A 17,558-nucleotide genomic window follows, 5' to 3' on the forward strand; every position below is an offset into this window, starting at 1 on the left:
GTCTTCCAATCCAATGCAATGTTGCAGAGGCATGTTAATCAGCACAGCCCCACAACATCCAGAGCCTTTAGGAATTCCAGCAAATCTCATCCACTCTGGGGGCCTTGGCATCAAGGATCTTTTTAAGCACCTTGGTGATCTCAACCCCCGGGATTGTACAGCCTGCCCCAGAGATCCCACACTCTGCTTCTTCATGGGAAGGCATGTCAGTGGAATTGAAGAAGTCTTCGACGTATTCTCCCCGCCGATACACGACATCCTGAGTCGAGGTCAACAGCACCACATCCTCACTTCGCACATTTTTAATGGTGCATTGCTTCACCCCTCCAGAGATGATAATTTCAAATGAAGTCTGCTGAAACAAATGGGTTTCAGGCTTGATATAGTTATTCCAAGGAAGGCTTTTGCCACCATGCATTCATTTGCTGTAGCTCTTATCCTCACTAAGGTTGCGGGCTTGTTGGTGTCTACCTCAATTATCTTCAGGTGAGAGGCAGGGAACCACTACCATGCATGTTTTTTGGGATGTGGGGGCAAATGGGAGTACCTGGAGAAAACCCAGACAGGCACGGGGTGAACAAGCAAACGATCTACAGGGAAGGCTGGGACTTGAACCCTAGTCCCCAAGAACTGTGGAGCGATGTGCCAAATGTGCTCTTCTTCTTTCCTTCTTCTGGGAAGTCTGACCACAATTCCATAAACCTTGAGACCAGCAACAGCTGAAACGGCTGGTGACCAACAGACGAAGTTCTTTGACATTTGGGTCAAAAGACAGAGGGTGTGCTGCAGGGGTCTTTGAATGTGACTGACTGGTTTACTTATACTAAAGAGGTAAAACGGAATATTCAAATATTTTAAATGGCGATTTTTATTATGTTTGATATTTATTTACTGTATGTGCAGCCCTTTGTTTTAGCTGTGATTGTTTTGCAAAGTGCTATATAAATCAAGTTGAGTTAAATTGAGTAGTGTGGACCATGGCCCCCCCCATTGAGGCCAACGGAACTGTTAGAGTTATCGTTAATATATTTATTATGGACTTGCAACAAAGCCAAAGTATCATCCTTGCTTCGAAGAGTCTTGTTCACAGGACGAGCTCCGACACACAGATGCAACAGTATCTTACTACAAGTGGCCAAGGACAACTCCATCATAACCAAAGAATGTGCTAAATCATCATCGTATGATGTGCCATGTCATCACCAAAACTGTACCTTTGTTCATTTTATCTGCTCACCCCTCCTTTTGACCTCGTGTGTTTTCTAATAAAAAAAAAAAAAGAAAAGGAAAAAAAAGTACGCGAGAGGTTGGTTCAGAATGTGTTTGGAGACTGTAACTGGCCTGTCTCTCACGTCCTCCTGATAAGAAAGACGACTTCTTGTCCGTTATTTGTGTAACTATTCCAGCAAGTTAGGCGATAAACCCAACACTTTCTTGGTCCTTCGAGCCGGATTTCAAGATACCCGAGGATCCCAGCTTCAGAGTCGACCTCCAGGAAGACTGTGGCCACGGCAACACAGATCCGTTAAGGGACTGGTCCTCGAACTCTCTAACAGGGATCTGAGGGTTGACGGAAATCCAACTGACAAGAAGACGTCTTGGTGAGAACAATTTTCTTATGAGAAGTGATTGTCGACGGGAAATCTGCGTGAAGGTGTGTCGCAGTCTACACGAACGTAACGTGTAGGAAGTACAGTTAAATCCCGTGTAACGAGGGCGGACTCGTCTGTATTGGTCACAGTTAAATTCCGCATAACGAGGGTGGACTCGTCTGTACATTAAAAGGTAAACTAGGGCGGACTAGTCTGCACTTACATTCCGTTGACCGCAACGAGGGCGGACTCGTCTATATAGGTTACAGTTAAATTCTGTTACAAGGCCGGACTCGTGTATGTACTTAAATTCCGTGGAAAATAAAATACAGTCTGTATGAAATAACATCTAATAAAACTGCAGTATAAACCGTTTGTGATTGTGTAAATGACTGTTTGAGATGTAGTGTGTTGGCTCCAAATTCACAAAATGGGGAAAAATATTAGTAAACAAAAGGGAAGGGACAATTTAACTTGCAAGGATTGGAAATTTGTCAAAATACAACACCCAAATGAGGTAAAACATCTAGATAAATGGATTACAAAATACAATTACGCTGGCCATCTTAATTCGCAAAAAAATAATCCAGTTGAGAGACGACATTAAGTGTAGACATAAAGGTGACCTTATTAAAATGGCCAAAGATGGGTATGACGATGCCCAATGGTGGTTACAGGTAGCGAAGAGAAGAGAGGAAGGAGTTCAGAGAAGGAAAGAACAAGCAAGTAGTCAGAAAGATATGTTGTTCCATAAACCATAAAGATGATGAGACAGGACCAGTGTTGAGGACAATGAAGGCTGCAGAACAGGAAAAAATAGTTGAAAAAAGTACACAGATTAGAAAACCAACCACATCCCTCTACCCTGATTTACACCACCACACAGAATGACTTGATCAGACGGAACTGACTTGAAATGGTCGTAAAGACTGGGAGGACGACTATCTCCCGCGCAGACTGCTGCACAAATGACCAACTTATCACCAAGTTAGGTGACTTGTAACCAAGGATCCAAATAATCAACCCCGACACACAAAATGGCGCCGACCTGACTATTTAGTGTAGAGGACTTGGACTATGGGTGATGTTAAAAAAGGCTGTGGAAGATAACACTTCACACAAAGCCGACATGAATCAATTTGTAGAAGATATGGAAAATTTGAAAATTCAGAGAGCAACCCAGCGTTTTACACATAGAGCAAATTACACTAAAATAGGAGGAGAAAAACAAAAGATGAGCCTTTTGAGGAATACAGAGTGAGAATGATAACTATTCAAGATTTACAGTGGCCTGCAGGAAGATGGAGAATAGGCCATTTCAACAGCAGTTGACATGCTCTCAATGCAGGTTCAGAAGACACAAATTACAGCTGAGTTAACAAACATTACATTGGCCTGATTACTGACACATGGGAGAAATATGATAATCATGCCCTCCATGTGGAGAACATTCTGACAGATAAAAAGAAACAGACAAGCTACAACTTTTATGGGAAAGACACTGCTACAGCAAGCAGAACATTTCCTAACAGAACAACAGGATAAGATAAATGAAGACTTTCTTAATGTAACAATGTGGTACAAAAAAAAAAAACCTCCAGGCCCAGATTTTCATTCTGAAAACAAACTCAACAAATACACTCCAGAAAAAAGAATAGAATAAATAAATAATAGTTGATTATCTGCACACAGATAATCTGGGAGGGCAGCCACAAGGTTCAGACTCCCACAGCCCCTGGAAGACAGACGCTTAATGTTGCCACATGTGTCACTGTTTAAACCATATGACACACACTCGGAGTGGTTGTGAGGTTTCGTCAAAAGAGACCAAACAGCAACTAATTGGAAACTAGACGAGGAAAATTTGAAAAGTACATGTTAGTGCAAGCCGTCACCTTCATCAAAAGTGACGCGGGATCAACTCTTACCTCATAACAGAGGAAGAGGAAAAACATTTTTAAAAGAAGTCTCAGAATGCATATGGTCAATAGGACTATCAGATGTGGGACTCATTTGGGGAGCGCGACAAAATATAGGCTATTTATGAAACAATATTCATTAAAACAAGATGCATTAGACGGCATAAAGCCAGTTATTGAGTCATTAGCTACTGCAGGGGTAATAATTGAATGCCCAGACTCTCCCTGCAATATACCTATTTTTCGGGGGGGAAAAAAAAAGCGCCCCCTTCAGGAGGTTGGAGAACGGTTCAAGACCTCCAAGCAGTAAATGCTGCTGTTAACACAGCAAGCACCTTGTGTCCCAGACAAACATACACATTGCTTAATTAATTAAGACGATTTGTATCTCATTTTTACAGTAATGGATTGAGTTGCATTTGAAGGCAAAAATACACATTTACCAGGTTACCTCAAGTATACTGTGAAAGGCCACCAATTTATTCACAAGTTATGACAGCTAGTATGTCCACATTTTAACTATCAAGTGGAAATCAAATTCTACTTCATGAAGATGGTGTTTTGCTTGCATCACCCCACAAGGAAACTTTCAAAGTGATACAATAGCATTGTTAAAACATTTAGCACAGGAGGGACACAAGGTTAGCAAGAACAAGTTAACAACAAGATATTAACTTACGACACAACCTTTTAGCACAGCAAGAACAAGTTTAGATGATAGAAAAAAGGTTGTACTTAATGTACCAAAACCACAAACAAACTATGCAACAATAACTGCGCCTTTGTCCAAATTAATGTATGAGGAAGACCTCAAAATGACATCATTGTTAAAATGGACAGAAGAATCAGAAAAAAATTTCTGTGAAATAAAGAAGGAACTAGTGCCAGATTATAGCAAATCCTTTATGTAGATACTAGATTATAAAGGTCATTTTATGACCTCAGTTTTAGTGCGACATAGAGACTCAGCGTAACATGTGCATTACCCCAGTATGTAAGAGCAGTTATTGTGACATCTATTGCTGTAGAAACAAGTTCAACCATGTTTTTGCTCTATCTTCTGATTCTAAAGAGTACCACATGCAGTCACTGCACTGCGTACTGAGACAATAAAGCAACGTCGAACCCACCAACAATTTTTACCACGTCATGAGAAAGTCATGAGGATGGTGTCAAAAGTTAGCAGAAATATGAGCCAAAAGTAGAAGTGGCCTGAGAGATCAGCTTTTAGAAAGAAGTGCTATTTGTAGATGGCTCATCAATGAAAATCCATGGTATAGACAGCCAATATCCATTTGCAACAGTGCATGTTTTTGCGCAGCACGGGAAGAAAAAAAAATAGGAGGATGAATTCATCCACAGCCAAAGTAACACATGCAAAATTGTTAGTTGATTTAATTATTGTAACGCAAATGCCCAAAAATTGTTACTGTATGCAAATGCATCACACATACATCAAACAAAGATATGATTTAATTGGGAAATGCTTTTGCTGATAGAATACTAAAGGAAGCTGCATTAAAAAAAAAAAAAAAGATAAATGACAAATTTAGATAAAGGACACAGTAAGTACATATGTGCAAGTAGTACATGAAGACAGTGGGTGTTAGAGAGGAGGATGCATGAGATGGGTTTAGATGAAAAAAGATGACACGCTGAGGCAACCCCTAACGGGACAAGCCGAAAGGAAAAGAAGAAGAAGTGCAACATTACTAAAAGACATCTGTGTATGACCAAACAACAAACCTATCCTATAAATAGGCAGCCATTTTGAGCTATGATTTTGTCACATATCTCAAACAGGAGGGATATGAGTCTATACAATCAACATTACACAATTTATGGATTCAATTTTTATTCAAAAAAAATGTAGGACATGTTTGACATGTGCAAGACATAATCCACAAGGTGATTTCAGCCAATGTAGAGGACAGTTCCTTACACCACAATATCTGTTTAAAAAAACTATCCATGAGTTTATTGAATTAAAAGTGAAGGAAAGGGTTTGGTCATTATAGATGCCTTTTCAAAATGGATAGAACTCTTTCCAACGAAACATGCCAACAGCTTTAAAAATAGCAGTAAGGAATACTTGAGTTAATTTGTCTCATTCTAAGAAGGTTTTTGAAAACATTGTTAATACCAAAGACTAAATTGTTTGTTTACCATTTGTAAGATAGCTGTTCTCATTCCCACTGCCAAAGTCGCTGTAGTCCGGTTGGAAAGGGGGTCGTGGTATTTAGAACCCTTCTGTCTCAACTCCAGTGAAGAAAACACCCCAACAGAGGCATTTAGGGGATTGAGTCTGCTATCATAATGACAACTAGTTAAATTTTTTTCTTGGGTGTTAGATTTTATTTTCTCTGCTCGAGTGGTACTTGTGGGAACCACCCAAGGTCCTAGAAAACAAATTCGATAACTGCATAGAAAAAAAAAAGGGGGGGGGGATTTGAGATGATTAAAATAAACACTAAATTAGATGTGGAAAATTGGTTTCAAATTGCAACAGGCATTTCAATCCCAGACCTGCCTGTGTGGAGCTTTCATGTTCTCCCCGTGCCTGCGTGGGTTTTCTCCCACATCCCAAAAACATGCAACATTAGTTGGACACTCAAGGTTGCCCGTAGGTGTGATTGTGAGTGCGACTGTTGTCTGTCTCTATGTGCCCTGCGATTGGCTGGCAACCATTTCAGGGTGAACCCTGCCTCCTGCCTGTTGACAGCTGCGATGGGCTCTAGCACTCCCTACAACCTTGTGAGGATAAGCAGTAAAGAAAATGGATGGATATTATATAAAAAGCAAACAAAATGCTACAAGGTTGAAAACTCCTTTTTTTTCTCATGCTTTTTAGAATATATCCAATTTTTGATCATATTACTTGCACTGTATGCAGTTTTGTCTTTTTTTTAAATAATGTTTGTCATTTTTATTGTTTTTATCCCATTTTAAATGTTTTATCTCTTTGTTTTTAAATGTTTTAATAATGTAAAGCACATTGAGTTACCTCATGTATGAAATGCGCTATACAAATAAATGTGCTTTGCTTTGCTTTGCTTTGCTTTGCTTTGCTTTACAATGATGCCTATGATAGAGGCTCCGGCAGGTCCAATATACAAGCCGTTTGGTCTTAAAGATGTTGATTGTCTTACTGCTAACTTGTCTCGTCGCTCTTCTGGTGGTAATGCATGGCTGTCTAGTTTTGTGGAAACTTTACAGGGGTATACACTCTGCATAGGAGACTGGAGACAAGCAGCATCTAGATCATGCACTAGTATTGAACAGCGAGAAATCGAGACAACTGCAGGTATGCTTAACGTACCCAAAGGAACCATATTGGGAGCACACTTCCAGCGTCTGGCCACAGCTATCAGAGAGAGGTTCCCCACTCCTGTTACAGCTGCACCCACTTCTTTCCCTTATGTTAAACGACCCACTTGAGCACTTGACTAACTGTACTAAACTTTGCACTGAATCGACTGGACATCACTCTGGACAGTCTGGTTAGGAGGAGGCTATGTTCAGGACTGGAATCCTTTCAGGTCTCCCTAAACCAGTACAGACCACTCTTAAAGCTGACCCTGACCTCCTGTCCGGAGATGAGCCTAGATTTAGACGAGACCTAGTGCATCACCTCAAAATTTATTTAAGCCAACAACAGGGTGAGGATAATGAAATTACTAAACTCCAAAAACAACTTCTTAACTTAGAAGTAGCACAGACAAGACGTAAAGGTCCAAAACCACACCAGATGTAATTTTTGGGCAGACACAACTACCTAGACAGGCAAGTGGGTTCTAGGGTAATAGCCGAGGTGGATACGCAGGAAGGCGTGGAGGGGCTGGGGGAGAGTGCAACATCAACGTGATCAAGGGTGTTTAGTTTGTGGTTCTCTCGATCACTGGATTAAAGACTGTCTTACAGCTCCTCCACCTCAACCTCCAATGCAAGGGCATGGTGGCTGGTCCAACAACTGAGGGGGCCAAGGCAGAGGCAGAAATGACAGCTTTGGCAGCCCACCCTGGCAGCAGAATGGACAGCAGCAGGTTGGACAGTACCACTATGGGTGCCCAGGAACCCAGGGGTCCGGCAATGCAGGTGCCATGATCTCCATCTCTGTTGCAGGGCGAATGTGAACACTCTCGTTGACACAGGGGCAACCCACTCCTCACTTAACATCTCGCTCCTGGACATTTTATTGTCACAACAAACTGTGCAATTGATGGGCTTCTCAGGGACTCAACAGGCCTTGCAATGGACTCAACCCCTACCGACAATCAGACCTTCCACAATTCGTTTATAATGCCGGCAGCTGACACCGTCTGCCACTCTGGACAATGGCTTATGACACCTGTGAGTGAATCATCTCCAACTCTGGACATTTATTGGGCCCAACTTGAACCAGAAACACCGCTCAAACCTGGTCTCATACATCAATTTCTGTTGTGGAAGCCCTGGTTAAACACTCTTAGGGCTTACCTGCCTCCACTAGATCCATACCATTGCACACTATATTACGACCTCAACCACGATCTAATACACATGGAAAACTTTGCATGCATACAAGGTGATGCTTGGGACATTACATCCGCACATACATACACAGCAAGAGAGGGTGTAGCAGCATCCTGGTCTCTTATACCAGATCAAATGACATGGTTCAAAATGCAAGAAGAGTCAGTACCCCACATTTCACTCGCTCTGTCTCCAGGACACGAGGCCCGGCAGCTGGGACCTATGGCGAAACGACTGACTCAAATGACTGACTGGGAGGACACACCACTCCCTAACGTACAGATCTCCAGATATACAGATGCATACTGCATCATTGTTCCTGACGCACCTCCGACAACTAATATCACCATATTAGAACACGAGACCCTAACTAGAGAACACGGGTGTGACTACTCTGACCATTACGAAGCCAAGTCAATGTTAAACAAACGACCTAAATTAGTTTGGTCCTCTGGACCCTTTGATGTTGGACATTGTACTAAGACACCAGACATTAAAACTCTGTTTTTCTAGGAACTCATTTTTACAGACCTTAATATCCTTGACCCGCAGCTGCTAACCAGGGAATGGAGGATACTCTCACTGGCCTGTGGAATTCTGGAGTCTTGGCAACATCCACCTCCTCGTGGTTTATGCCACTCTGGCCAGTTTTAAAAGCATATGGTAACACATAGCATATAGCACATGATTTGAGAGCGGTTAATGATGTTAACGACCACACCATTGTTACCTCTACCACCCCCCCCCCACAGAATGTTGTCTACCATCACACCTGGTTTGAAATACTTCACGGCAATTAATTTGGCAAATGCATTCTTCTGTGTCCACTTGTTTGCATTCAGATATAAGGGACGCAATTTGCAATACACCAGGTTGCCACAAGGCTTCCAAAATACACCTGGAATTTTTAATCAATGTTGGAAATCATTGCTGCAGGATCTAGATCTCCCAGACGAATGTAAACTCCTGATGTATGTTGACCTCCTGTTGGCAGCACCAACAGCAGAGTTGTGTTTTTCTCTAACTAAACTTGTTTTGCTTCGTTTGCATGAGCTGGTATTCAAAGCTTCCAGAAAGAAACTTCAGTGTTGTCGCAAATCGGTGACCTTCTTGGGCAGAGTGGTGTCCTCTGAAGGATCCACTATGTCCTCGGAGCATTGTTCTTTTATTCTACAGATTCTCTTCACCCACATGCTGATCTCTCTGTACAACCTCTGACTAATGGCACGGTTCTGTTCACTGATGATTGCTGTTGCTGTAAGCCGAATGGCTCTTTGGCTGCGGAGGCTGCCGTAGTGGAGCAGCAACCCTCAGGTGAATTTTTAACTGTTTCTTCTTCCGTACTAACATCTGCTCCCTCAGCCCAGGCAGTGGAAGTGCTCGCACTCTGTCTCGCTCTGGAACTGGCGGTCGGACAATCTGTCACTGTCTATTCGGACTCATCTTACGCTGTCTCTGCTGCTGTGTTTGACCTGTCTGCCTGCAAACGGAATTATTTTAAAACAGCTAAAGGTACTCCTATTGCACATTTGACACTGATCCAACGATTAGATAAAGCCCTGGGCAAACCTTCGGCGGTGGCTATCGTCAAGGTCCCTCGCCACTCCAAATCCACTTCAACCACAGCCCTCAGCAATAATGCTGGCAACTTGGCTGCCAAGCAGGCTACGGGTTATGTCTCGCAGATGCTTGTCGAATTATCTGACAAATCCTCTCCTGACCTCCCCGAACCCCCGTCTCATAGTGAATTGGTTAAAATACAGCACAATGTCTCTTGAAAAAAAGATTTTTTGACCGAAACTCACTCCATGGCTCATATTGGCCCCAGCGCCATGCTAACTAAACTTCGCATGTTCTGGCATTCTAAAATGTCTGACTTGTGTCATGCCCACTGTTGTGACTGTAATATTTTCCAGCTACAAAATGTTCGCCACACACTTAGACCATTGCCAGGTTCATCTGACCCACCCACCTGGCCCGGTGCGGAACTGGTCATGGATTTCACAGATCACTCCTGTTCAAGGTAAGCTCTACCTTCTTGTCTTTGTTGACACCTTTTCTGGATGGCCTGAAGCTTTCATGTTGGTAATGAAAGCTTTGGTGAACCACTGGATTCCAACACACGGTTTCCCCGCACTCATCCACTCGGACAACGGTACACATTTCACATCCACACACCTAGCTACTCTAGAGCAGTGGTTAGGGTTAACTCACAAGTTTGGTTGTGTTTATCACCCCGCCAGTCAAGGCTCAGTTGAACATATGAATCGCACGTTGAAGGAAAAACTGGGTAAAATATGTACCTCTTCCAGCATGAACTGGGTTCAGGCTCTTCCCCTTGCTCTAATGTCTGTGAGACAAACTGTGTCTCGCCCTACTGGTTTCTCTCCTTATGAACGTCTTACAGGTCGTCTGACGCCTGGCCCTTCCTCCTCACTCCAACCGTTGGAGGAAGGCTGTGTTTCGCAAGTTTTCTCATAAACTGTTTTGGACACAACTGCATTCTTTTGCTTCTAATTTCCCTTCATAGATCCAGGACACTCTTCCAACACCACCTCCTGCTCTTGATCTTCCTGAGTGGTCATCTGTCTACCTTAAATGACTCTCTCGTAACTGGTCAGAACCCATTGGTCTGGCCCCCCACAAGGTGAATGCTCGTACCTCCAAAGCCGTCCACTTGGAGGAAAAAGGAACTAAGTGGTTTCATTATTCTATACTTCGCCCTGCTACAGACTCTTAATTGCACTTTTATTTTGTTTATTGTTGTTTTATTAGCCATGATTCCTACAGATGGATCAAGAGAGGCAGAGCAGGAATCTATGGCATTCTTATTATTGGTGTTATTGTTCATGGTATTTTTATCTGGGAAAACGCTCAGAAATACTCCATACGCACAGCCACATCAGTACCAGCTGTTAGCACAACCCACCCGGAAAATATTTATCACAGAGAAGAGTTGTATAATAAACAAAGCCCTATCTGTTGATGATTGGTTTAGGGTTTTGACAGGCGTTAGTGCAGTAAAGAATAATTGGTTACTGTCATGCTCCTGGCTTCCTGCTCAGGCTGGGCGTGGCTAGCCAATTAGTCAGCGCACATCTGCACCTTGTCCCAGCTGATGCCTCCCAGTATATATAGGACCCGGGGGACGACTTGTCCTCCGCCAGATCGTCGTCCTTGATGCCTCGTTCCCGCACTCCTGTTTGCCTGACTTCTGCTCTCCGTGTACCGACCCACACCTGTCCACTGACCACCCTCGTAAGCCTGCCGTACTATTACTTCTGATTGTTTGGACTGTCTGCCTGATCCCAGACCTTGGACCGGATAAAGGTTTCCTCTGCACTGTCTGCTTGTCTCTGGAGTCGTGCATTTGGGTCCACCCTCAAGCCCCGTTCATGACAGTTACTAGTGGCAGAACAAGCAGCGAATAAAACCCCGAGTGGCTGTGTTGTATGTATGGGACCTAGACCTTTGTTCCATGTTATTTCCTCTTCTGTCATCTCCACCTGTGTTCCAGATCTCGTGAAAAATTATGTGCCAATTAAAAATGAATGCAAAATTTGGGATACTGCTCAACCGGTAACACCAGCCCAAAAGAACAAACCTGTGTTTAATCGTGCTGTGGCACGCCAAAACCTCACCTGCATTTTCCTTAAAGATAATGGCGCCCCAATTAACAATATCTCTGATCAGCGTGGAGAGGCCCAGGAAACACCTTTCTTCCAACCTGTCAGCCGTACTGATGTGTGGTGGTGGTGCAGAGGGGACCGTATCTTCGACCCCCTCCCACGCAACAGTACGGGTAGATGTGCACGAGTAACTTTACTTTTGGCTTTTTCCGTTGTTCCTCTCACCCAAGATGATCTGGTGGTTGCTCCTGAACACTTCAATGAAGCTCTTGGCCTATTACACCGTTCACGTAGGTCCAAACCTACCTGGCTTGGTGCTGACGACCCCACCTAAATTGACGCTTTTGGCGTCCCCCGTGGTGTCCCAGATGAGTATATACTGACTGATCAGGTTGTTGCCGGTTTTGAAAATATATATGTAATTTCCACTCTTTTCCTCGTTACTCCTAACGAAAATGTCGACCGTATCAATTATATACATTATAATGTGCAACGTTTGGGCAATCCACCCTTGAAGGACTTGAAGTTGTACATGAGCAACTTAAGGCTACATCTATTATGCCTTTCCAAAATAGAATCACATTAGATGCACTGTTGGCCGAGAAAGGAGGTGTTTGCCGGATGACAACACAACCTGGCAGACGCCTCACTAAGGCCATAGATGGACTTAGAACCCTTGCTAAGAAAATGAAGGAACACTCTGGTGTTGACACGTCGATGTGGGATAACTGGATGAATGTGTTTGGTAAATCGAAGGGTGTCATTTCATCAATCTTCATCCCTCTGGCTGTCTTCACCTCTATTTTCACCATCTCTGGATGCTGTTGCATTCCTTGTATTCGTTCTCTTTTAACTTGTCTGATTGAAAGACGACTGGTGTCCCAGCTGATGGCCGCGGTAATTATATCCTCATTACACCCCCGCCCCGACACACTCCTCAAGATGATTTTATTGTTGCTATCGCTCCCCCTGAAAATGATTCTAAATTTCTTTCTAACTTAAAAGGTATGCTTGGACGATTGGAGAGGGTTTTATGATTTCCATATTTATTGAAGGGTTACTTTTGTGATTTTCGTGTTTGTTTTTGTGATCTATTTCATAGATCAAGAGAGGGAATGAAGACTATTTTACTTTTATTGCACTTTCATTATTTGCTTAAATATGACCGTATACATTTAATCAACAGATAAAGTGTTGTCCATTTGCTAATCAGACAAGGATGTGCTGTAGAGCCGGTGGTTGTCCTTGATCTTTGTATGCAGAAAACCGGCTGGCGTCATCCTCCTATCCCAGGCATTTCCGTGGAGACGAACGACACCAGACACCTCGTGGTACTGGGCAGCTTTTGTCTTCTTTTGCTATCCTGCCAGAAGACACACGTCTCGTGTGCGGCAGATACCTAGATAAGACCCGGACATCTGTACTGCACATTCCTTTGTAATAAATCCATTTGCTGTTAACTTTTTCTTATCATTGGTCATATCTTCCTCGATTCGTGAACACGCGTAGGGTCCAAACTCACAAATCCCTACAACACTGTTATGTCACCCACGAACGAACAGGTGGCAGAGATGTATGCTTTAATGGTGAAGAATGACCGTGACGGCGATGATGATTTTCTATTCTGTGTGCGTGTATTTGTTTTCATAAAAATGTATTCATGAAGAGAAATTGCTAGACGATGTAAGAATTTGTGCAAATACATAATAAACGGGGGGAAACTGGTTGGAATAATTGCACAAATAACACACAAGAAGTCGTCTTTCTTCTGACCAGGAGGACGTGAGAGACAGGCCAGTTACAGTTTCCAAACACGTTCTGAACCAGCCTCTCAAATACTCTTTTTCTTCAAGGAAGATACTGTTGCATCTATGTGTCGGAGCTCGTCCTGTGAACAAGACTCTTCAAAGCAAGGATGATATATACCTATACCTCAAACAGCATGGAAAGTTCCCGTGCTTAAACCAGCACATGTCAAGGCCTGTCTTAAGTTTGCCAATGACCATTTGGATGATACAGATGAGTCATGGGAGAAAGTTTTGTGGTCAGATGAGACCAAAATTGAACTTTTTGGTCATAATTCCACGAATTGTGTTTGGAGGAAGGTGAATTATGTGTCCCATCCCTACTGTGAAACATGGGGGTGGTAGCATCGTGCTTTGAGGGTGTTTTTCTGCACCTGACATGATGACTGCACTGTATTAAGGAGTGGATGACCGCGGCTATGTATTGTCAGATTTTGGGGAACAACCTCTTTCCCCTCAGTCAGAGCATTGAAGATGGGTCGTGGCGGGGTCTTTCAACATGACAATGATGCGAAGCACACAGCCAGGAAAATCAAGTAATGGGGCCGTAAGAACAATATCAAAGTTTTGGCGTGCCCTAGCCAGTCTCCAGACCTAAACCCAATAGAAAATCTTTGCAGGAAGCTGAAACTCCGTGTTTCTCAGCGATAGCCGAGAAACCTGCATGATGTAGAGATCTGTGTGGAGGAGTGAGCCAAAATCCCTCCTGCAGTGTGTGCAAACCTGGTGAACAACTACAGGAAACGTTTGACCTCTGTAATTGCAAACAAAGGCTACTGTACCAAATATGAACATTGCTTTTCTCAGGTGTTCAAATACTTAGTTGCAGCTATATCACACAAACAAAATCGTTAAAAAAATCATGCATTGTGATTTCTGGATTTTTCTTTCTAGATTATCTCTCTCACAGTGGACATGCACCTACGATGAAAATTTCAGACCCCTCCATGATTTCCAAGTGGGAGAACTTGCAATATAGCAGGGTGTTCAAATACTTAATTTCTTCACTGTATGTACTTGGGTTTTTTTTCCTCACAATGATTTGCACGATGAAAAGGACATGGGGATCTTCTCTTCTTGACCCGCCGCTTATGGTCTATATCTGTCAGACTTACTTTACTCTGAGGAATCCCTAGGTGGACCTCATGCACCTGTGCAACATGGGTGGTGAACTCACCCATGTTGCACAGGTGCTAGAGCAGTGACAGCTGGCGTCCAACTCGGTACCCTGCGCCAGGTACTGGGGGGGACAGTGCCCCCCGTCACTTTCTTGGGCATGCTTCCTTGTTCTCTCCATTCCTTGCGACCCGCTGCAGTCGCCCCTTCCTTTTCTCTTTTCTGTGAGCTGGGGGTCTTTTTCTGGGGTTTTCATCCCTGCCTGATTTGGAGTTGGGTCAACCTCCCACAGTCGGGGATGGGTAGTGGGTACTGGCAGGAATGTGGGGAGATTCCCAGTGTCGATGGTGCAGCGCTGTGTAGGGCGGCCCCCTCTGTCTGTGGCTGTTCTCCCTGTTGGTCCTGAGATGCAAGAGCCATGCTTCTTAATCACTCACTCAGTATGTATGTATGCTGGACATCAATAAAAACATACAAAAATATTACAGCCTAGAAAAATAAATCATGGCACTGAATTAGGATGTGGTTTATAAGAAAAAAGAGATATGGACAGCATTTACTGTATATCTCTTTGACTACGTATATTAAGTCAGACAGTAGATTAAGCATTGTCGAATCTGCAAAAATATACAAAACGAACATATCCAATACTTCTTTGAAAACGTATATTGAGTGCACTTCCAGAACAGGGTTTTCTCGACACCATCAAAGTGACCAAAATGCTTTATTCAAAGTGCTGACATGCTAACTTGGCTTATAAACACATATATACATACTTTGGGTGTGTATGTATGTATTTTGGACTATACTTCTTTACCTTACTTCTTGATATATTTTAGGTGATGGGAATGGGGTAGAATCTAAATAAGTTGAGCTTTTCCCTTCTTTTCATACTACTAGTACATGATGTTTCATTTTGGTATACTGTATAATGTTGATGTTTACTAATAATCCTATTTTGTGCCGCATGGTCAAAATCAATCAATCAATCAATCAATCAAAACTGGCTAAATGCTTACTTGGCACTCTCCCAGGGAAGGTTGTTAAAGTGCTGTTTTCATTGCTGTAACCCTCGAGTATAGAGGTTATTGATTTAGCACTCTCCTCTGGCACAGAACCTGCAGCTTTTAAGACTGTCGTTAATACATCCTTACTTAAAATACCCAACATTGAACCTGAGTGTTTTAGCAACTATAGGCCAGTGCCAGAGCTGCCCCCCAAAAAATTGTTGCACCACATACTACTCATTGCCACCCCTCCCAGTCAACGTGAATATTTGACTTCTATATCCGTCAATGGGAGTGAATGTGTTTAATGATCACATGGTCTTTGGCTGTGTTCATAGATAAATACGTACAATCCTATCACTTCACTTCTATCTACTGGTACCCCATACAAAAAAATGTGTGTGTGAGACTATTTTGTGTCCATCTAATCCTCTAGAGGGCCACATCAACTTCCCAGATGTATTTTTATGGGTGAGTTAGGTAACACTGTCGTTGTTGCCCTACTTTTTCCTCTACACAACATCTCACACGCACACACGCGAGTCCAAACTGAACCAGCCATGATTGATGACAGGCATGTGTGCCAAGTATCCATGGAGATGACTGCTAGGTGCTGACCTTCTCATTTGCAATTTATATAGCCTAAAATAACCATCTTGGCCAGAATCGTCAACCCAGAGGTGAGGAGACAACAGTTGGTGGCAGGGCAGGAACGCCAAACTATCTGACACATTTCAGTGGTTAAAAAACAACAACAAAAAAGTGGATTTAAAGTGTAGTTCACAAAGATCCACGTGGAATCCTATTTTGTCATCTCAACTGTCTAAATTGGGTCTCGGAGACTTGGGACGACTCATAAATTCACCAGGATGTTACACATTGGTAGCGATGAACATAACTACACAACAACATCCTTTGTCTGGTTAAAGTCGCTGCCAATCCATCCTAGATGGGCCAATGATCCTATTTTAATGAGATTACATCCTCATCGCACACATGAAATGTTTGAAAAGGCTCTGCTATTTATTCTGAATGACAGTCCTGCTGTGTACTGTGTCACATTTCATTTGAAATTACAGCAAGTATGGAAAAACGATTTTCAAGAACAAAAACATTTGTTAACATTGTTAACATGACTCCTCTACTTCACCGCATGGTGTGAAACACACTTCAAATTGCATTTCCCATGAAGAAATTACAATTTGTGTTGTTAATAATAGTGGATCGTGATATTTTTACCGTCATCTTTTTCTAATTTGTGCAACGAGTGGACATGTGAAACGGTAACATGGCAACAACTTCTGTCATCCCGCACTCACACTGTTCTAATTTGTTTTAAATATGATTTTAATGTACAGTGCGACGCTGACCTAACTCTGAGGGGAGTTTATTATACTATATTATCGGCTCGCAAAAGTGTTTGTGTGACTCCAGCATGGGGAAAAAAACATCTAAATGCTCATATTGTGTAATTACATTTGACCTCCTTCTTTAGAACTTTTTATGTTTTTGTCTCTCGCCCACATTGACTGACCTACATTTACCCTGCTTGCATAAACTCCTCCTGTCCAGCTTTGCGTCTCTTTTATCCAGTTGTGTATTTATTTTCAGCAGTTGAGATATTTTAAAATAGACATCATTACAAGCTGTCATGATCCTGCCGCTCCAGCCCGGGCTGTGCGGGTGCCCGCGCGGTTGCGCTGATTGGGAGGCGCACACCTGCGCCTCATGCGGGCTGATTATCCTGTGCATTTATATGACCCCGATGACGACTGGTCCGCACCACATCACTGAGCTTCCTGTCCCGTTCGAGTACTCCCGTATCCTTGATTGACAACCCGTGTGTACCGACCTACGCCTGTTCTGCGACCAACCCCGTAAGCTTGACTGCTTTGACACTTCTGCCTGCTTTGATCGATCTCCTTTGTACTGACTCCTGCCTGCCCGCTCCCCTGCTCTCTTCGCCAGACGTCCCAAC

The 17,558-nt window shown here is 43.0% G+C and overlaps 1 long non-coding RNA gene across 1 annotated transcript; it reads left to right on the forward strand.

Moving 5' to 3' along the window:
• The first annotated feature begins 1,220 nt into the window (after nt 1-1,220).
• Nucleotides 1,221-13,112, forward strand: LOC133508750 (uncharacterized). The gene is made up of 2 exons (XR_009797138.1): nt 1,221-1,601; nt 9,940-13,112. It is a non-coding gene; the product is annotated as an uncharacterized LOC133508750 (long non-coding RNA).
• Nucleotides 13,113-17,558: the final 4,446 nt, after the last annotated feature.

The sequence above is a fragment of the Syngnathoides biaculeatus genome, chromosome 11 (assembly GCF_019802595.1).
Source record: "Syngnathoides biaculeatus isolate LvHL_M chromosome 11, ASM1980259v1, whole genome shotgun sequence".
NCBI classification, from domain to species: domain Eukaryota; kingdom Metazoa; phylum Chordata; class Actinopteri; order Syngnathiformes; family Syngnathidae; genus Syngnathoides; species Syngnathoides biaculeatus.